General features: G+C 38.7%; 1 pseudogene; it reads right to left on the reverse strand.

Moving 5' to 3' along the window:
* Positions 1–641: 641 nt before the first annotated feature.
* The window catches only part of LOC120224974, a 32,191-nt pseudogene continuing 10,590 nt past the window's right edge, over positions 642–22,242 (reverse strand).

The following is a 22,242-nucleotide window of genomic DNA, read 5'->3' on the forward strand; positions in this document are numbered from 1 at the left end:
GTTCAGTGAAATTGAAATGAGCTTGCAGATTAGCCTTTGCTATAGCTCATACTTTTCCTGATTTATGTTGAAGCAACTCCAGACAAAACAGAAAGGCATTGTATCCACGAATGAGTAGCCTTTAGGAAAGAATAATAATGAGGAGAAAATTCTGTTATCACACAAGGATGGGATAAATGTCTTGTGTAAGCCTGGGGATCCCAACAGTTAACTTTAGAATTTACCCTCATGGTTAAACCTCATTCCAAATGCCACTTCTCTCAAAAGCCATCTCAGTGGCAATCTGCGCTTTCTCCTTTCAGCCACAATTCTGCTTAATTTCAAAACAAGGGCAGATAAAATATGCTAATACATAGCAAGTCTCCTATTGCTATTCATTAGGAAGTCCTTTTCCAATGTGAAAATCCAGTCTTCCGTGAATCCACAAACAAATGATTGCCCTTGTTACTGGCATTCCACACCAGTGATAAAACATGGGAGTGAATCAGCCTTGGCCCAATTGTATGAGTTTTCTTCTGGAAGGTGCTGTGTTCTTTGTCTTGAATATATATATGGGAATGTAATTCTTTGCCCTTGTAGGGTGTTTTAAAATAAGTGCACTTCTACCTGAAGGGACATTAACAGGGAATCCTCTGAGACTTCTATTTGGTGGTGGTGGTGGCGGTGGTGGTGGTGGCAGTGGCGGCGGCGGTGGTGTGTTTCAGGAGTTCAGTCTTTGCACTTGAGCTATAGGAGACTGCTGTAAGCAGTGGACTGTTTAGCATGCCATGTGGGCCACAGCCTCTGACATCTTTAACTAGAATAGCAAAGGTCTGGGAAAAGGAGCGCAGTGGAGTACTAGCAGCCACGAGAGAGCAGGACTGGAATGCTGGCTCTGACCACAAACTGGTACACGGAACTTGTGTTTTTCATTAGAGTTGCTGTAGTAATGCTGGCTTCTAACATTCCAAAGGATATTCAGCTTATATTAAATTAAATTCTCCTTTAAAATTACTCTATGTTGGAACAACATGAAGGATCAGACTGCAATCAAGAAAAATCAGGAAATATAAAAGAACTAAGTCAGCTCTGGCTTTTGCTTATGCTATTGGTATGAATGTACAACATGCATGAGCCATGATTCAGCAGATAATATGGAGTGTATCTGAAAGATGCAGTATTGCCTTTAGCTTTTAATTGACTACTTAGTCTAAGTTTATGTATACATAATACTTATAATTTGTGGATTGTAGTATCAACTCTGAGTGACATAATGCATTTATATACCAAAGCACAAAGACATGAGGGTGTGTTTTATACTGTATATAAATAAACACTTATGTCAACCAAGTTTTTGTTTAAATATACATTTATTTGAGCAGCCTACAGCTAAAAGTTCCAACTGGCAAAAATCAAACATTAAGAAACTTGTCTCTTATTCTATAATCAAATCTTTACCATAAGGCAATTCTATTATCTGTCTATTGATCTATCATCTAGCTTTACTATGTATGTATGTATGTATGTATCTATCTATCATCTATCTATCATCTATCTATCTATAATCTATTTCCATTTCTCAAACACACAAACATACATACCTACCTACATACATACACAAAATACATACCTACATACATACACAAAATTTATGTTTGCACAATGATGATTCTGAATTTCTCAATAGAGCATATGTAATGAGTTGGCATAAGCTAGGTAATGTTGCAGTGACAGACAAATCTCAGTAGGTTAACACAATCAAAGTTTATTTCTCCCTCGTGTAAAATACCCAATGAGAAAAGATAGTTGCAAATGACATATCAGATAAAGGGCTAGTATCCAAAATATATAAGGAACTCCCCAAACTCCACACCTAAAAACCAAATAATCCAGTGAGGAAATGGGCAGAAGACGTGAACTGACACTTCTCCAAAGAGGACATCCAGATGGCCAACAGACACATGAAACGATGCTCAGCGTCCCTCATCATCAGGGAAATACAAATCAAAACCACACTGAGATACTACCTCACGCCAGTCAGAGTGGCTAAAATGAACAAATCAGGAGACTATAGATGCTGATGAGGATGTGGAGAAACGGGTACCCTCCTATACTGTTGGTGGGAATGTCAACTGGTGCAGCCCCTCTGGAAAACAGTGTGGAGATTCTTCAAAAATTTAACAATAGAACTCCCCTATGACCCAGCAATAGCAGTGCTAGGAATTTACCCAAGGGATACAGGAGTGCTGATGCATAGGAGCACATGTTCCCCAGTGTTCATAGCAGCACTCTCAACAATAGCCTAAACATGGAAAGAGACTAAATGTCAACTGACGAATGGATCAAGAAGATGTGGCTTATCTATACAATGGAATACTACATGGCAATGAGAAACAATGAAATCTGGCCATGTGTAGCAACATGGATGGAACTTGAGGGTGTTATGCTGAGTGAAATAAGTCAGGCAGAGAAAGATACCATATGTTTTCACTTATAAGTGGAATAGGAAAAACTTAACAGAGGATCATGGTGGAGGAGAAGGGGGAAAAAATAGTTGGGGAGAGGGAGGGAGACAAGCTAGGAGAGATTCTTGAATACTGAGAACAAACTGAGGGATGATGGGAGTGGGGGTGAGGGGAAGGGGGATGATGGGCATGGAGGAGAGCACTTGTTGGGATGAGCACTGGGTGTTATGTGGAAGCCAATTTGACAATAAACTATTTAAGAAAAAAATACCCAATGAATAGGGACAAATCTTCAGGACACCTGTCCTCCATGAGTTGGCTGCACAATTCAGGCTTCTTCTGTCTTTCGGCACTTCCATATCAGCCTTTGCGTCCAGAACTGTAGCAGCAGAGAAAGAATAGCTTAGAAGGTTAACTGTAGTATTACCAAATATTGTTCCCATGCATACTTTATGGGTCGAAGTAAGTCACACTGCTTTACATAGCTTCAAAGAGGTAGAGAAAAGCTATCCTCCCTGAAAGTAGATATTGATGAGTAACAAAAATCCTATAACATTAGTATAATGTAGTGAATGTGACTGATTTTGAAACAATCAGCTAACCTCCCTCTCTCTCTCTCTTTCTCTCTCTCTCTGTCTCACACACACACACACACACACACACACACACCCTCACACACACACACCCCTGTGTGAGAGTAGGAGATTATTTCTGAAGCACAAGTAAAGACCTTCCCTTCTTTCCTCCAAATGGACCAACCAAGATTGGTTAGAGAGGCAGTTGGGGCATTTCTTTAACTGAAACTTTACCTTTTTTTTAATGTTTTATTTATTTTTGAGAGAGAGAGAGACAGCATGAGCAGGGAAGGGCCAGAGAGAGAGAGACACAGAATCTGAAACAGGCTCCAGGCTCCTAGCTGTCAGCACAGAGCCCAATGCAGGGCTCGAACCCACAAATTATGAAATCATGACCTGAGCCTAACCCAGACGCTCAACCAACTGAGCCACCCAGACGCCCCTACCTTTTTTTTTTAAGATGTTTCACATTATACCAAATCCAGTCTTTAATGAAAATGTTCAGTTTTATTCCTGAAAGTAAGTTGTAAGACCACAACAGCAACAGCAGAGACACAAGATTCTCTTTCTGAGTAAGAGTCAAGGTGAGAAGAAGGAAAGTACAAGCCAGGCAGGACTCAGGAAGTGTATTTTGTTTCAAGTCAATGGCACTCATGTAGACTCTGGGTCCTTGAAAGGAGCAAAGTGTATTTTCAGCTGTGATGAGCCAACAGATGAATGAGATGCAATAGGCTTTTCAGGTTCTAGAAAGCAGCAGTGAGGGAGCCCACTTACAGAAAGCCTTCTCAGCAGTGCTTCCCCTCATAAGGTTAAGAGATAGAGGGGCATCAGAAAGAAGAAAGACATTATGTCCAAGAGGGCTTGTGCATGACAGGTGCCAACAACACCAAATGCTGTTGTATCTATCCAAGGCCCTGCAGGATCTAGCCCTTTGCTACCCTGATCCAGCTTGGTCTCAGGCCACTGCATCCCCTCATCACCTGCCTGTCAAGTCTCTATTCCCACAATGCCCTTATTCTACTCCTTGGATAATGTCCCCTCCTGAACAGTGCCTTTACAGAAACAGTGCTAAGAGCACCTTTCCTTATCTTTCCTCGTTTAAGTAAAACCACTGGGTGGCTCAAGTCGGTTGGGCCGCTGACTTCGGCTCAGGTCATGATCTCACATTTCATGAGTTTGAGCCCCGTGTCGGACTCTGTGATGACAGCTCAGAGCCTGGAGCCTGCTTCAGATTCTGTGTCTCCTTCTCTCTCTGCCTTTCCCCTGCTCATGCTCTGTCTCTCTGTCTCTCAAAAACAGGTAAACACTTTTTTAAAAAATGGTGTTTAGAGCAGATTACATCTGTTTAGGGGTAGAAAATAAACGTGCTGTTGCTCTCAGTCTCCAGTGTGTGAACTAAAATTGTCACCCACATAGAGAAGCATAAATATATCAAGAGAGGTCAGGAGAAGAGAAGGACTGAATGGCTTTACAGAATAACTTTGCAGGGGGTGGGGCTAAGTTGAGAATGGCAACAGGGGCCTTTCTGAGTTTTATTCTGTATGTATTTTTATTGTTTAGATCGTTGACCTCAAGACTCTTGTTGTCACTTATGTAATGAGCATGTACAATCAAAAGAGAAAGATTGAGACAGGTGATCTCTGTGAGTCTTGCAACTCTGTCATCCTTGATGCTCTGTGATCACACTCTCTGGAGCAGCTATAACGGAGGTAGGCAGCTCCACATTGCCAACTGCTCATTTCTCCAGCCATAATCCTCTACCACAGGACCTTGTCGCTTTTCCTTCTTCTCATGCTTTGCTCCCTAAATCCCCTAAGAGTGCTATCAAAACACACAAGGCACCCAGACACACTCCCACAGACTCGAGTCACTTGGTCTCAGGAGGAACCCAGGCTTCAGTGCTCTTCAAAGCTCCCAGGTGACCCTAATGGCAGCCAAACTTAGAACCACACTAGACACTTCCGGAGGGTCAACCTGAGCACAGCAACTGTTTCCCACGTCCCTTTGTCCGGCTAGACCCTCTGCCTGTCACAGTCATTGCTGTTTTCTTCTATCAAAATCCTATCTCTCCTGCAAGACTCTTCCCAAATCCCTCCTTCCCCAAGAAAGATTTGTTCCCTAGCTGTGACCTTTCCTTTCTAAGAACTCCCACTGGACTTTATTCATCTTTCTTGTGTGATCTTTATTTTGGCACATTTTGCACTGTAGCTAATTAGGTGCTTGCTTATGTACATGACTGGAAGCTCCTTGAGGTGAGTGGACAGTGTTTATTCCTTTCTGCCGGGTCTTTCAGGGATGATAGAGTTCTAGGCACAAACAGTGGTGAACCTGATTGCACAGAATCTTCACAATTATTTTAGCCAAAATACATCCATGCAGACATAAGTGTTTGTGGGAAATGGAAGGAAAAAGGAATCATATTAATTTTCAGAAAACCCCAGCTAAATGCTTCTTCCTTGAAAATGTATTCTACAGAGTTACAACCCTTTTGCACTTACTGTAGGTGCTGGAAGTCAGGTGAAGAAACTACCCTGTGCTAGGACAGTATCTATTTGAAAGGTATCTACTTGAATGGAGGGTCTTGGATTTAGAAATTTGACTTCACTGAAATGAATTTATTTAAAATTATTTTTTAAGTTTATTTATGTTGAGAGAGAGAGAAAGAGCATGCTGGAGGAGGGGCAGAGAGAGGTGGGGACAGAGGATCAGAAGCTGATAGCTCAGAGCCAGATGCAGGACGTGATCTCATGAACCTCGAGATCATGACCTGAGCCAAAATCAAGAGTCAGGCACTCGACTGACAGCCATTGAGGCACCCTGAAAGAAACTTATTTTAAATTAATCTTCTTAATATCCTCTTGAAGCAAAAAATATATCTAAAATTTTACTTCTACAACTACAGAGAAAGCAAGTCCCAAAGAATCTATGAATGCCATTTAAGTGGGAAAGGAGAAAAAAAAAAATCTATCCTTTCCAAAATATATAGTCATCTCAAACTCCGATTCTTGGAAATGGGAGCACTAATGGGAACACTGATGTGAAGTGGTGTTGGCACATGGTCCATGTTGGGATGCAAAGCTAAATTGTGCAAGTCTCTGGGTTTAAAGACCAGTTTATAGGAAACACAGGGACAGACAAATACACTAAAGGATGGAACAGAGGTGCAGGCAGCAAAACCCAGACTGGAAAATTCTATCTACTGGACAAATGATCTGGTTGTGTCGACAGATGAATTGCAAAAGGGGAAAAAAGAGGCAGAGATGTAAATTAAAGATTAAGAGAACTGGGGAGGCTAGGTGGCTCAGATGGTTGAGCACTGGACTCTTGATTTCAGCTCAGGTCATGATCTCATGGTCCCGCGTTGGGCTCTTTGCTGACAGTGCAGAACCTGCTTGCGATTCTCTCGCCCTTTCTGTCAACCCCTCCCCAGCTCATGCTCTGCTCTCTCTCTCTGTGTCTCAAAATAAGTAAATCAACTTAAAAGAAAAAAAGATTAAAAGAGAACTTAAGGGGCATTATCAACCCATTGTAATGCATTGCCTTTATTATGGTCCTGAGTCAAACAATAAACCATAAAACAAAAAACATTTATGAGGCAATTAGGGAAATGTGAATATAGAAGATATATTTGATAATAGTAAAAATTACATATTTTTGTGATAATTGAATTATAAATACAATTATTATATATTATATATAATAATATATATAGAATGAATTAATTATATCATTGTTAATGTATTAGAATATATAATCATATAACATAATATATGATCATATATTGTCATAAAATAAAGATATTTAGCATCTTGTCTGCTGTATGAATTCTTGACAAAACTGTTGAGGTTTTAGACAAGAATAATGGATTCCTGGTGCTCCAGGGCTGTGCTAAGTTTGGTCAGCTCTTCTCCAGAAGTGTTATTCTTCAGCTTACCAGGAAATTCATCAGGTGGATGGATAATCCATAGAAGGCCAGTCCAGGGAATCGGTGTTGAGTGTGTAATTCATGCCCTTCCACTGAGACTCACCAGTGGGTTGAAAACTCACTTCCCTTACGGAGAAAATATCACTCTCATCCTCATCTTCTTGTCCCAACCTCATCTGAAAAGTGACAGTCCAGCACCAGGGTCTTCTTGCCACCATTCTTTGTAACTTCAGCCTCAAACTGGGAGTGGAAGTCAGTTCAGGCTCCTGTTCATCAACCTTCTGCTCTTGGCAGGGCTCCTCCTCCACATCAGCTGCTGTGGGATGCTACTGTTAATGTTCCGAGTGAAGGGGACCTGTCCTCCAACAATTTTCTGCACTAATTTGGATTCTGCTCCACTCACTTCCAGCTCCCTTGTGTATCTTCTTTCTCTTCTTACGTCCATCATTTAAGAATTCAACAAATCTTGTCCCGTTAGGTGTGCAGCTTGCACGGCCACAGGTGCAGGACCCAGCATGGGGGAGGCACAGAGTGGTCAAGGCAGCACTACAATGGCCGACTCCTGTGGGCACCAAGGTCCCAAGTGTTAAATTTTAAAGCAACAATGTAGAAAATAAAGTTATATACTGTCTAGGATTTGTTTCAAAATAACCCTGGGAGGGAGCCTCTGATTAGCTCAGTCTGTTCAGCCTCTGAATCTTGATTTCTGCTCAGGTTGAGCTCTGCACTGGGTGTGGAGCCTGCTTGGAATTCTCCTTCTCTCTCTCTCTGTCTCTGTCTCTCCTCCACTCTTAAAAAATAATAAAATAAAATAAAATAAAATAAAATAATAAAATAATGAAATAAAATAAAATAATAAAAATAACCCTGGGATCAGAGAGTGAGTGAGGGTATAGATAAAATGAGAATGTCCCTGACTTAGTTTTTGAATGAATACCTGGAGTTTATGATTCTCAACTTATGTCAAATTTTGCAAAAGCATCTAAAGTATTAACAGAAACATATAAAAAATATTACAGTAATGGACATAAAAGTAAATTACTAGTAAATTCACAAAATCATCACATTCTTAAAAATATCCGAGGGGCACCTGGGTGGCTCAGTCGGTTGAGCATCCGGCTTCGGCTCAGGTCATGATCTCACGGTTCATGGGTTCAAGCCCCGCATCAGGCTCTGTGCTGACAGCCAGCTCAGAGCCTGGAGCCTGTTTCAGATTCTGTGTCTCCCTCTCTCTCTGACCCTCCCCTGCTCATGCTCTCTCTATCTCTCTCTCAAAAATAAATAAAATATTTAAAAAAATATCTGAGACCTGTTTAATGATAAGAACTGCCTCAACCTCTGATTCCTTGCAGTAGATAAGGGATAAATTGTTTTCCAGCTAATACTTGGAGGAGGGATGGGGATGGAGGGAGAAGTGTTGCTGATTCAAGAAAGTGTTTGATTGTTGCCTTAAAAGCTGATTAAAGGAGAAATTAGAGTTTCAAAAATTAAGGCAGTTTGTCTTATGGTAAAAAACACTGCCTGGTAGTAATAAGCAAATATCTGGAAGTTATATCTGGAGGTTACAGAGTAAAACATTGACCAGATTTTCATGATAGAAAAGCGACAAGTGTTTTTTTCCATTAAATTTTAGTTAGCCAACAGACACAGTAATATTGGTTTCAGGAGTGAAAACAGTGATTCATTACTTACATACAACACCCAGTGCTCATCCCAACAAGTGCCCTTCTTAGTACCCATCACCCAGGTAGCTCAACTGCCCTCCATCAACCTTCAGTTTGTTCTCTATTATTAAGAGTTTCTTGTTATTGAACAATTTGTTTTTATGAACTCTCAAGCCTATTGGGAAATATAAAATCAGAGAATGGCAAATTAGAGGGTGGAGGCTGAATTGCATGGAGATGCAAACCCTTCACTGATAAGATATTGGTCGCTTTTCTATCATGACATTTGCAAGAATGCCAATGGGCCCCATTTTAAAAATCTAGTCATGCATGTAAGATGAGAAGGCATCCATAATTCACCTTTGAACTTGAATTTCTGGAGAGTGACAGATAATGAAGAGAAATAATGGTGAAGATGAATGCCAGGCAATAGAATGGAGCAAGCAGAAGGGAAGGAGATCAGCAGGGCTTGATGATGTAAGAAAATGTCTAATTCCTTCTGCCTTTCCCTAGATTTTTTGTTACTCCTGCTCATTCTTACAGCATGGCATCAGGTATACTGTTTACCAGTAATTGTCCCAGGCCAAGATTGTTGCAGGAAAACAAATTGAGAAAAATAAAGGGAGACTCCAAATCCTCAGGGCAAAGAAAAAATTTGTGGGTCACTGCATTCATATCACCGGACACACACACCACTAAGAAAGGATTCACAGGGTGTCTGGGAGTGGGAAAGGCAGCTAAAGAGGGTGAGGGGAGGGAGAGAGGAAGAGCTCAGCAGAAATCATGGAAATGCAGCATCAAGTAGCATCAGAGACCACTCAATCTCTCTTCAAGCATCCACCCCAAAAAGCACATCTGGTGTCCTTTGAAATCATGGGCAGCTGCATTGTGTGCCTTCTACTACATCAAGTGGTCTTGTGAGATTGTCCCTCTATAGTTTTGGAATCTCAGAAAAGCCTCAGGAATTAGAGCAACAGGAATATCTAGAAAGGGTGAGGGTGGGGACATGAAAGGCTAGGAGGCTTGGCTGAAATTTTTCACAAGAAGTTGTCAAACATCTAGACACAACTGATAAAATGCCTGATGTGTAGAATATCTGTGTGAGAGACTGGGGATGGGTTCTCAGAAATCCAAAAAAAAAAATTTTTTTTTTGTTTAAGTTTACTTAATATATTAATATATTTTTAGAAGAGAGTACAAGTGTGAGCCAGAGAGAGAGAGAGAATCACAAGCAGTCTCCATGTTGTCACTTCAGAGCCCCAAAAAAGTTTTTTTTTTTAATTAACTCCAAAAAGGGCAAAATTTCGTGCAAGAAGAGAATATACTTTCAGTATATTACATGGCTCAGTGTGAATAATATTTATATTCCCATAATAATAAAAGCAATGGAAGTATTGGGCAGAAGGGTGGGAGATTGATGTAGGATGTAGGTAGAGCTAAATCTTCAACTTTCATAAATATAAAAACAATGAATATTTAAAGGTAGTTGGAATCAAGAAGTTAGCAGGATATCTGCTGGTGGTCTTGAAATATGGATCTAAATACCACAAGAAACATCAAAAATAGTTGGAAGTGGTTGCCTCTGAAAAGCTGAAATTGAAGACAGAAAGCATGAGGTAAGGATTAAAAAATTTCTTTCTTTTGAGTGGAAAGCGGTTATATTTGAGCCATTAAGTCATACACATATATCACTTAGATTTAAAAATTAAATTTAAAAAATGTAAGATATTTATGTGTCACTAGATGATTGAACTAGTCACTAGTAAGTTTTTCTAACTGAGAGAGAGAGAGACAACGTGAGCAGAGAAGAGTCAGAGATAGAGGGAGATACAGAATCTGAAGCAGGCTCCAGGCTCTGAGCTAGCTGTCAGCACAGAGCCCAATGCGGGGCTTGAATCCACTAACCATGAGATCATGACCTGAGCCGAAGTCGGACACTCAACCAATTGAGCCACCCAGACGCCCCTAAAAAGATTTGTAAAAATAATTTTCTTATTGGAGCATAACATACATATGGTAAAGTACCCAAATCTTTTTAAAATTTAAGTTTATTAATTTATTTTGAGAGAGAGAGAGAGAACAAGTTGGGGAAGAGCAGAGAGCAGGAGAGAGAATCCCAGTCAGGCTCTGTACCATCAGCTCAGTGATTTCAGGCTCGAACTCATGAACCATAAGATCATGACCTGAGTTGAGATCAAGAGTCGGATGCCTAACCAACTGCACCACCCAGGAGCCCCTAAAGTACAGAAGTCTTAAGTGCATAGCCTGATAAGTTTTTGCAAAGTGAACACACCTATATGATCAGTGCTTTGATCAAGAAGCAAAACCTCACTAGCAGCCCTATGAAATAGCTTTCCCTTCATCCTCTCCTATTCTCAATTCCAAACCAAATATAGTATATTCTTTTTGTCTAGGCTTTCCCTTCCCTCAATAGTTTTCTTATGTAATTAATCAATTGCCACTTGCTACAATGTATCTATTTGATAGGTGGAAAAACAGTGCTGTGAATAATCTGAATTTCTGTTGGGCAGTTACCTATGGGAGGAATCGCTATGTCACAAGATATATTTTATGGTCAGCATTAACATATTATCAAGTACTCCTTTAAAGCAATTTTTCCCAATTTACAGTCCCAAAAGCTATGACCATGGCCATACACCTCAACTTTGCCAGTAATTGTATTATCAGCTTAAAATAATAGTAAGCCCCTTGGTAAGGGGTATCTTATTATGGCTTTTATTTCCATTTCTCTATGGACTAATAAGTTTGAAAGTTGCATAAATTTTATAATTTTCTTTTTATGTTTTTGGCTTGGCATTTATTGTAGATCTTAAATCCACAATTTGGCATCTTTATTCAGGTTTTTAAAATTCTCAATCATCATCATTTCAAATAATACTTTTATTCATTTCTCCTTTTCCTCCCAGGACTCTAACCACTCATAGATTAAAATTTTCTATCATGTCTCCTGTCTTGCTCTCTTGTCCTCTTTATATATATATAAAGACACTGGATGATAATATATATTTATATATATGTGTATATATATAAAGACACTGGATAATTAAGATCAAATGTACATATTTGATCTATATATAGATCTAACATATCCAGTATCTTTTAATATGATATTAAAGCCATTTGATAAGCATATAATAATTACTATATTTTTCAGTTCTAGAATTTTCATGTTTAAAATCTTTTCCAGCTTAAAAAAATCGTCTCATTTAATTCCTTGATAATACTTAGTATCATGTTTTTCAAGTCTGTAGTTGATAACTCCATTTTCTGGTTCCCTTTTTCTCTTTGTTTTCAGTCAACTATTTCAAATAAACTCATATATTCTTGTATCCCTGGTTATTTTTTAAATAAAAATTTTTTAGTCTGGATTACATTCAGATGTACCAAAAGGTTACCAAAATACAGAGCTCCCGTTATCCCTCAACTAGCTTTAGTTTCTCCTAATGTTTTCATTGTACATCACCATGGTACAATTTTCAAAATGAAGACACCAACATTACTATTAACTGAATTCTAGACTTTACCTGGCTATTCTTTATTGGGTACAAAGCATTAAAATTTTTTTAATGTTTATTTACTTTTGAGAGAGAGAGAGAGAGAGACAGAGCATGAGTGGAGGAGGGGCAGAGAGACAGGGAGACGGGGAGACACAAAATATGAAGCAGGCTCCAGGCTCTGAGCTGTCAGCACAGAGCCCAACACAGGGCTTGAACCCACGAACTGTGAGATCATGACCTGAGCCAAAGTTTTGACGCTGAACCAGCTGCCCCATGCCCAGATGCCCCATGGTACCAGGCATTTTTAATGATTTGTAAAGAAATGAATTTACAAATGAATTAAATTTACAATTTAATGAATTGTAAAGAAAATTTGAAGCATTGATGTGATTATTTTTCTACAGTGAAAATTTACTGTTTCTTCTTTTGGCAGATCGCTAGGTTAGGGGAAGGTCATTTTATTCACACCGAAATATAAATAATCTGAACATGGATTTCAATCATTCTGCGGGCTAATCCGTTTCTGGTTTACCTTTATCTTTTGTTGTATCCATTTGGAGTCCCAACCAAAGCCCTGGGAGGAGTATCAAGGCTACTCCCCTTTGCTCTACTCTGAACTCCATTTCCCCCCTCCTTCGATGTGGGATTACCAAAAGCTCTGTCCAGCTTCTCAGTCTTGCAGCCACCCCTTTCCCTTTCAGAAAGGGAAATTCTCAGTGGGCTTGAAGGGAAAAGTGGCTCCATCTCTGTGCATCTTACCTCTGGTAGCTTCCTTCAGATCCTGAATCTGCAACCTTTCCTTGTCCTGTTTACTCTCTCATGACTTCAAGTGGAATATATATACATTTTTTCCCCCCTGAATCCAACTTTTCTAGTTGCTCTTAGAGGAAGGGCTGGCCCAAAAGAAACTATTTAGGCATTACTAGAAGTTAAACCCTCAAAACACTTTTTTAATTTTAAAATTTGTGGTAAAATATACATGCCATAATATTTGTCATCTTAACCATGTTTAAGGGTGCAGTTCAGTGGCATGAAGAGCATTCACACTTTGTGCAGCTATCACACTGGTCATCCACAGAACTCTTTTTACCTTGCAAATCTGAAACTCTGTACCCATGAACCAACCTCATTCTCCTCATCCCCCAGCTCCTAGCCACCACTGTCTTACTCTCTGTCTTTATGAAAAGTATTACTCTAGGTGCCTCAAATGACTGAAATCCTACAGTATTTGTCTTTCATGACTGACTTATTTCATTTAGCATAATGTCCTCAAGTTACATCCATGTTGTCAGAATTTGCTTCCTTTTCAAAGCTGAATTATATTCTATTGTATGTATACATCCCATTCTGTTTATCTATTTGTCTGTTGATGGCCACTTGAGCTGCTTCTATATTTTGGCTCTGTTTACAAATGTGAGTGTATCATTATCTGCTTTCAATTCTTTTGCGTACATACACAGAACTGGAATTGCTACATCAGGTGGTAATTCTCTGTTTACTTTTTTGAGGAACCACTATAATTACCATACTGTTTTTCATAAAGTCTGCACTATTTTACGTTCCCACCAACAGTGCACAAATGTTCCAATGTCTCTACATCTTCTCCGACACTTGTTTCCTTTTTTTCTTTCTTTTTTATATTAGCCATCCTAATGGATGTGAGATGGTATCTCATTGTGTTTTTTTTTTAATTTTTTTTAACATTTTATTTATTTCTGAGAAAGAGAGACAGCGTGAGAAGGGGAGTGTCAGAGAGAGAGTCACAGAACCCAAAACAGTCTCCAGGCTCTGAGGTGTCAGCACAGAGCCCAACGCGGGGCTCAAACCCACAAACCATGAGATCATGACCTGAGCCGAAGTTGGCCATCCAACCAACTGAGCCACCCAGGCACCCTTCTCATTGTGGTTTTTATCAGTGCTCTTTTGACGTTTATTTCCTAAGTTTGCATTTTGTACTTTATTTTGTATCTGTAGATTATCCTTAGAAGGAACCTATATGTCTCCATAAGTAGTGTGTAGCAAGGACTCAGCTTGAGCCAAGTTGAGAATGTTACTTGTCAGGCCTTCCAGGTGAACTGATGCTATAAGCCTTTTGGAAGTCTGTCTTGTTGATGGCGAGGCCTCAGGTAAAGCTAAGGGTTATTCTGGTCTAATGCTCTGTCCACATTATTTCTGCCCCAGGCCTGTCCCTTGGACTCCTCTGTCCCTTGGGTCCTAAGAAAAAGCTTATATTAGTACAACCTAAAAAAGTGAGTTTTATTAAACTCTGTTTATGGCATTGCTTTGTGTCTCCCTAGGGAGTAGACCCACATACTCAGCGAGAAAAGAAGTCATCTGGCTCTGAGTACTTCTTCCAGAGTGGGAGCTGTCTGGGTTGTGAGACCCAGAGAAGGTGGTCAGAGGCAGAGTGGGGTCTGTCTGCATGCTTGATCTCCTCATGAGGAAGTGGACTGCATCCTGAGAGGTGGTGGATTTGGCAGGAATCATGCTTTGTGTTGCAAGTGACAGCAGGGAGACGTCAGGATACATCTGACCAGACTTGTTAGTAAGCTCATACCATGCTGGATTATGTCAGAAATATTTGGGGGAACTTTTTATGGAGAATAAATTTAGAATGCGAAGCAGAGGTCTGGTTGGGTGAAATATAGACTATTTGTATTAAGGTGACTACATTTGTACCCAGAGCTGGTGAAATAGTAGGAAACTTAAAATGCAAGCAGGTAGAAGGTCTTGGGATCTAGTTGCTAAATGGAGGCTAGCTGGAGCCTGCTGGGTTTAGCAGCTATTTGACGAAGTCTATCCCCCTAAGTTCTTCACACACATTCCTGAGATAGAAATCAACCACATTTCTGGAGGCCATTCCTTCCACAGCATTTCTCACTTTGTTGTACTAAAAAAACAACAACAAAAAAATCCTCATGTTCATATATTTTCAGGAAGTGATATCATATGTACATAATGGTAGAATTAGCCCCAGGATTTTGCTCTATTGAAACACAACAAAAGAAAGCTTTGTCACTAATTACTTACAAACTTATTATTGGTGTCATGTAACTGTGTAGGTAGTGATTTCAACAGAAAAACAAGAATTGTAGGCAACTATGCCTAAGTCCCAGCACAACCCACATATTATCTGTAATAATGGTAATCAAACTAGCTGACTAGTAGGCCCTTAAAAGGTCTTGGTTTAGTTGTAATGCTTATGTTCACTGTCTAAATACAATTTGAAATAGGCCTACTTTTAATGCCAGTGTGAATAGAGAGAAAAGGAATGTGTTTTGTGTGTGTGTGTGTGTGTGTGTGCGCGCGCGCATGCGTGTGTGTGTCCAAGCTCCAAAAAATGCCCTTTCTATATGGGTGAAAACATGTGAACACATACTTACATACAAACATTTTTAATGTTTATTTATTTTGAGAAAGAGAGAGAGAGAGAGAGCACTCACATGAGAGCAGGGAAGGGACAGAGAGAGAGGGAGAGAGAGAATCCCCAGCAGGCTCAGCCCTGTCAGTACAGAGCCTGACACAGGGCTTGATCCCATGAACCACAAGATCATGACCCAAGCCAAGAGCCAGACACTTAACTGACTGAGCCACCCAGGTGCCCCAGCATAAAAACATCTTTAGTAAGAACTTAGAATATAGATGTATAAGACACAGTTTTTGCCCTCAAGAAACATGGAATCTAATTAGATATATATATACAGTGTTTAGTAGACCTGGGAGAACAGAACTTCCTAGGAATGGGATAAAGTTTGGTTTATAATTTGAAGTACCAAATGAACTAGGGCTCAGATTTGATCAGGCCTGAAGGGTTAGCAAGAATCCCACCACCAAAGGTTAAAGCAACAAGGTGGAAAAACAAAAGCTGATTAGGCTGAGATATCTTCAGAAAGCTTGAGGGAGAATCTATGACAGAAAGCTCCAGTTGCCTTGGCAAAGAAAATGGCCAGATTATTTCTCAGACCAAAGGAGAAAGCTGACCTCTAAAAGTAGGGCAACTGGGCTGAAATATGCATTCAGTCTCCTGTGTGCAAAAAAAACTATAACTTTGTTTTGTATTATTGAATTCATTTTTCTCTGGAGTCTTCCAGCTAATGTCAACTTGCCAAGTTGAAGGTAACTCAATCTCTTCTGGTTTAAATTCAAGTTCAATTCAAGGTTAAAGTCTCTATCAGGATGGCTCCTCTATTTTCCCTCTTCTCTCTGACCTCCCAAACTGGAGGCTCTGTGTGTGGAGTGGAGGGGAGTGCTCCTACTACCTCCTGGCAATAAGAGCTGGAAGGACCCAAGTCTGAACACTGCTTGGTCTTCACAGGTTTCTAATACCCTAGGACCAGATAATAAGGAAGTTGTGCCATCTGGTTCCATTAGGCACTGGCACTGGTAGCTGAAGCATTCATGGGTAGGATAAGTTATAGTCTCTTCTCTCCTCATGGATAAGGTATTGTGTTGATTGTTCTTAGGAACTTGTCCATTTCTCCAAATTGGGCCTTTCTTTCTTTCTTTCTTATTCTGTAGATTTGCAAGATCTTGCCAAGACTACCATGTAGTCCTAAGAGTGGGCACACTTAGCTTTCTTCGTCCCCATTGTGGTAGTTCTCCCTGACAAGCTAGCTAGCCTTTCCCTTCAGCTACCTTTTGTGCACAAGGTACAGTGCTTGTAGAAACTTCTGGAGCTCATATGCAGTGCATGGAGACTAGGGAATGTCATTTTAGGCTCATCTGTTTAGAAATCTCATACTGTACTTGTTCTTCTACATGCTTGTGCCATATTGGTTTCCATTAGAAAGTGGAAAGCCAGTCTGGATGTTCTCAGATTCCCCTTCATCTATTCAAGATTTCCATCAGAGTTTCTGTTTACTCAGAAACCTTTTGGCTGAAGCCTAGAACTGTCTGGGATTCTGGCTGACTTCTCAGTTGAGTCTTATGCTTCCCATCTCTCTATCTCCTCCACCCTTTCCTGTCCCTCTTCTCTAGTGAAGGGGCCCTTTCTTTTCTATTGGTTTGTAGCTTCCTTTCTTATCCTCTTTTTCAACCCTATGTCCACATAAAAACTCTGTTTTCTGAGTAGACCAGGACTGGTATATAATTGGGATATTTATTAAAGGAGAAACATAAACATATATAAGAAGGGACTTGGAGGAAAAAATATTCTCAAAAGCCTGGTTTTTAACAATACTTATCTTTCTATGAATCCAGAATAATCAACTTTGTGAATTGAAGTGGTATAATCATCTCTTTATTGAAGGTGTATCTACCCCTCCTTCCCTGGGATAATAGTCTCATCAATTATCCTCAACGTTAGATATTCACAAGACATTTTATTTACTGGAGGATGAAAAGTATATTGCGGCTATTTTCAATGTACCTACAGTCCCAGCTACTGAATAGATAGGCTTTTAAAGTTCCCTTATGCCCCTCTTTTCAACCATGTTTTTCTTCAGTGTGTCCACTTTGAGTTGGACAACAAAACAAAGCACCTAATCCTACTTCAAAAACTATGAACAGGCATGCCTAATAAGTAATCGCTTGGAGTGATGTGGGTGCATAAATACTGACAGGTTTTCTGTACACTCTACTTCATGTTATAACTTTGATATCAAATGGTACATGCCATTAGGTTACTTTTTCAAAGCACCCTTGATGTTCAACTTTTATTTTCTTCTTCCAGCAATGATATAAATGAGATAAAACATTAACTCATTAAGGAGAGGATCTGTTTCCCAACGGTTCTTTTCACATAATTTTTTTTTATCTGAAAAAGAATTTAAATAATATAAATTCTCCCTAGACATGAATAGCTTCAGTTTTATAGGTGAAGTTTTTTTTAACTTCATAATACTTTTGCTTGAAATTCTTCCTACACACTGAGTTAGATTTTTCCTTTTAAGTACAAGCCAACTGAAGACAACTGGAATTCCTGAAATCTGCCTATAAATAACACTAGTCCTCTGGAGTTTATGTTCCAATCCTGTATATTTCCATACTGTCTATCATCACAGGCTTAAGAAAATAAAATTTTATGGAGGCAAAATATAAAAATTAATTGGGAATTGATGTGTCTTGTGTTAATTTAATTAAAGTATGTTTGATAAACATTATTATGGGCTGGATGGAGATGCAAAAATCAGTTCATAATATTTTTAAATGATTAAAACCATGACTTACTAACACATAAATACCTGGACCTATGTTAGTTCAGTTTATTACAAAATAAAATATATTTATTCAGTAACCATTGATAAGATCTGGCTTCTTCGCCAAGAAATGAGCCCTTAGGGACAAAAGTAAGTAAGATGTTATTATTCTATTCATAATTGTATTACTAATCGCACCATTTTTATCCCTCCCCATAAGGGTAGGCTGCAAGTCTTTAAAAAATACTAGATTTACAACTACCTCAACAAAAGTCAAGAATGAATTACCTGGATTTGCCAGGTAGTGTTTAGTGAGAAAGTCTTTATTTGAAGTGGTGGTTCTTTGAAGATATTCTTATTGCTACTTGTTTCAGAAGACAACTAATAGTATTTTTAGGATCATGTTAATTTAATTTAAGTGTATTTGATAAGGACTTATTATGCGCCAGGCACTGGGCTGGAAGGAGAAGCCATTTCCCTTCTGCTTGAAAACATTTCTTGTAAGTTTTATTTTTTATATAGGACAATAGGAACAAGAAGACAAAAACTATTCTGCTCTTGGTGAGGAATGATACTGACAGCATAAATTCATAAAAATAACCATACACACTTATATACAGCTTTCTATTTCATAAGGTCAATCTGCATGTGTTATTTATCTCATAATAAGAACTCTGGTGATATAAAAGATTTTAAAATAGGAAATGGACCACTGGCTTGGAGCCATCAAAGTCATAGATCCAGGGTAAGAAATAGATTTCCTTTTGGTGTAAGGAATAAAGTCTCTTTGACTTTTTTTTCCCATGCCATGCTGGTCTTTTGAGTGTACGTGCCTTGTTCTTATTTAGGTCATTGGAATATGTACTCTTTGAACCCATCCAAAAGGGCAGTGAAGATAAAGGGGATTCAATCCAATACATCAAATCTGCAAAGCTCCAAGCCAGAGAAAATTTGCTTCCCATGGACTAGAAGAATGCATTTTATTATTTCTCCATCTGTAAGATGTTTCCTCTAATTCATAGAAGGCCCTAATCTACTACATGGCCACACTAGCTCTTTACACTGTAACACTAGGTGATGGATGGACTTGGAAGACTATAGACAGCAGAGGAAGGAAATGGGGAAAAGGAAGAATGAACAGAAGCAGAAAGCCAAAAACTACTTTAAAGAAAGGGAAAGAAACAAATCAAGTGTGAGAGTAAGGAGGGACCAGGGCAAGGGTAGATGTCCAAAGACACTCAGCTTGATTAGAAAGGAACTATTTCTTTAAAGGAAAATTTTGAAACCATATAGCTTGTACAATCTTTAAAATAATATATGTAACAGAAGAAAAATAACATCAGCCATGCTAAACATTAATAGTGATTAGCTCCGGGTTGCAATATGAGTGATTATTATTTTTGTCATTTGCTTTTTCGCATTTTTCAGACCCCACCAAACCAGACCAAGTCAAAATCAGATCAAATGAAGCCTTTCTGGCTTTATTATTGACAGCTGGCAACATCATCCCCTCTCCAGAGAAAGTGTTCTATTTAATGCCCAACTGCAATCACTCACAGCCATGACCATACCATAAATCAGAAAAGTTTGTTGAACATATACTATGTGCAACTTGTGTTGAATTAAAAGCACTTTATAAAATGAGTTCAAATTTATAATTCCTAAAATAAAGCTATTTTTTTTTCTTTTGCCAGCAAGTGCTCCTATGCCTTTGGTTCATTTCTGGTCTTTGGAAAGTAGAACATAGTATTAGTAATTGTAGGAAAACACATTTATGCACCCTGGAAAGTTAGTGTTGATGCTGGTCATTTTCCAAATAAACAACTGAACTGTACTTTATTGAGATGAAAGAGTTATTGCAGTTAACTCCCAGAATTACTTGGTTCTGTCTGGATTCTTGTTTTAATTGATTTAAATACTGCATGCTATCAAATTCCTGTTTCCCGAGTTCAAAGAGAAGTAGATGATCCAGAGAGATGAATGTTAATGATAAGAAAAGGACAAATTCAATACTCCCAGACTATCCAAATAAAAACACAATATATTTTAATCCTTGGCCTACTAGTGAAGAATTTAGTCTTTAGTAACATAAAGCTTTGGCTCAAGGTTTCTAGACCACTGACCAAAGAAGATGATTGTGAATGATTTATACTTGCAAAAATAATTTGTAACTCATTATTTATTCTTAAATAATGAACTCATATTTGTTTAAGGCCCGGTCACATGGATGATAATGCCACAAGATTTACTCGCTTATTTAAATGAACTTGAAACCTTTCGTTTTTGGCCTTTTTATGCATTTTTCAAGCTGGGAGAACCAGTTTCTTTTAGTTTGGTATGAGCATCAAAGAATACACCCCAGAGCCTTTGGTCTTTATTATGTATTTTTATAGGAGAGAAGATTGTTTTTAACTTTTTAAGAAATCAGTTGGTGCAGTTTATTCCGTTGCTCATTGACTATCAATACAATATGGGTATGGCCCCAACCCAACCCAGACTGTTAACAAGTGAGGGTTTTGGAGTTAGTCTCATCTATTTGGGCAAATCTCTTTCCTCTCTGAGCCTCATTTTATCCAACTGTAAAATGGGGACTAACGTGTCTACTTCATGAGGTTATTACATGACCTAAAGGAGATGTAGTGAAAGCATTAAGACAAGTTTCATAATATGCATTTAATTTTCAAGGGCCTTACTGCTGTTTCATTGTTAACAAAAGGAGCTTATTCAAGACCTAACAATCCCCCACTGTCCTTGTTGAAAACTTACCTAAAGCCATCTCTGAACTGCTGCTCTGTCTCCAACCCCTCATGTCTCTTTCATCTGCTCATTCAAATCTCTTAGTCTGGATGTCATTTCCCACATAATTCCTTTCTTGAATCTCTTGCAGATCTTTCTTCCCTTTTAAACAGGCTTTTTCATGCATCAACATGGATAAACCTAGAGGGTGTTATGCTAAGTGAAGTAAGTCAGACAGAGAAAAATAAATACCATATGATCTCACTTACATGTGGAATTTAAGAAACAAAACAAATGAACCAACAAACAAAACAAACAAGCAAGCAAACAAAAAAAAGCAGAAATAGACTCATAAATACAGAGAACAAACAGCATCAGGTACTTTTGATAAGATATGTTGAAAAGGATAGAGAATCAATTCTGTGCAGAAAGAAAGGAGAAAGAAAGAAAGAAAGAAAGAAAGAAAGAAAGAAAGAAAGAAAGAAAGAAAGAAAGAAAGAGAAAAGAAAAAAGAAAAGAAAACAAAAGCAATGTATAACCTGATCCTAATCATGAAGAAACAAATTCAAATTGCTTGACCTTTTCAAAAATATCAAGGTCACCGGGGAGAAATGAAGACTGAGAAATCTCAGATTAAGACACGAGGCATGTCAAGTAAATGTTGCATGTGATTCCGGATTGGACCCTGGGTGAGCTCGCTCTTTCTTTCTTTCTTTCTTTCTTTCTTTCTTTCTTTCTTTCTTTCTTTCTTTCTTTCTTTCTTTCTCAAAATGACATTATTAGAATAGTTGGTGATATTTGGATAAAGCTTGTAGATTTGATAATAGTGTTCCCTCAGCATTAAGCTCCTGGGTTTGATCATTGCACTGTGATTTTGTAAAACAATGTCCCAATTTATGGGGGAGCATGTACTGAAATACTTAGATGTAAGAAGCACTATATCTGCAACTGGGTTGGATAGTTCATAAGAAAAATAATAAATATACATATTTACAGATACTGATAAAGCAAACATGTAAAATGATTACAGTTGGGAAATCTATGTGAAGCATATCTGAGAGTTCTCTGTACTCTTCTCACAGCTGTTTCACAATAAAAAGTTTTAAAAAATGGACTTTTTCTATGATGGCAATCGTAATTAGTAATTTCCCTATTGGGGGGGAACTGTAATCTGCTCCTATTAGGAAAAGTGACATTTTAAACCATGAGTGGTTTAAAAAATGTTTTTAAAATAGAAACTGCT

This window comes from Hyaena hyaena, unplaced genomic scaffold, assembly GCF_003009895.1.
Source record: "Hyaena hyaena isolate Hyena2069 unplaced genomic scaffold, ASM300989v1 scaffold_1293, whole genome shotgun sequence".
NCBI classification, from domain to species: Eukaryota; Metazoa; Chordata; class Mammalia; order Carnivora; family Hyaenidae; genus Hyaena; species Hyaena hyaena.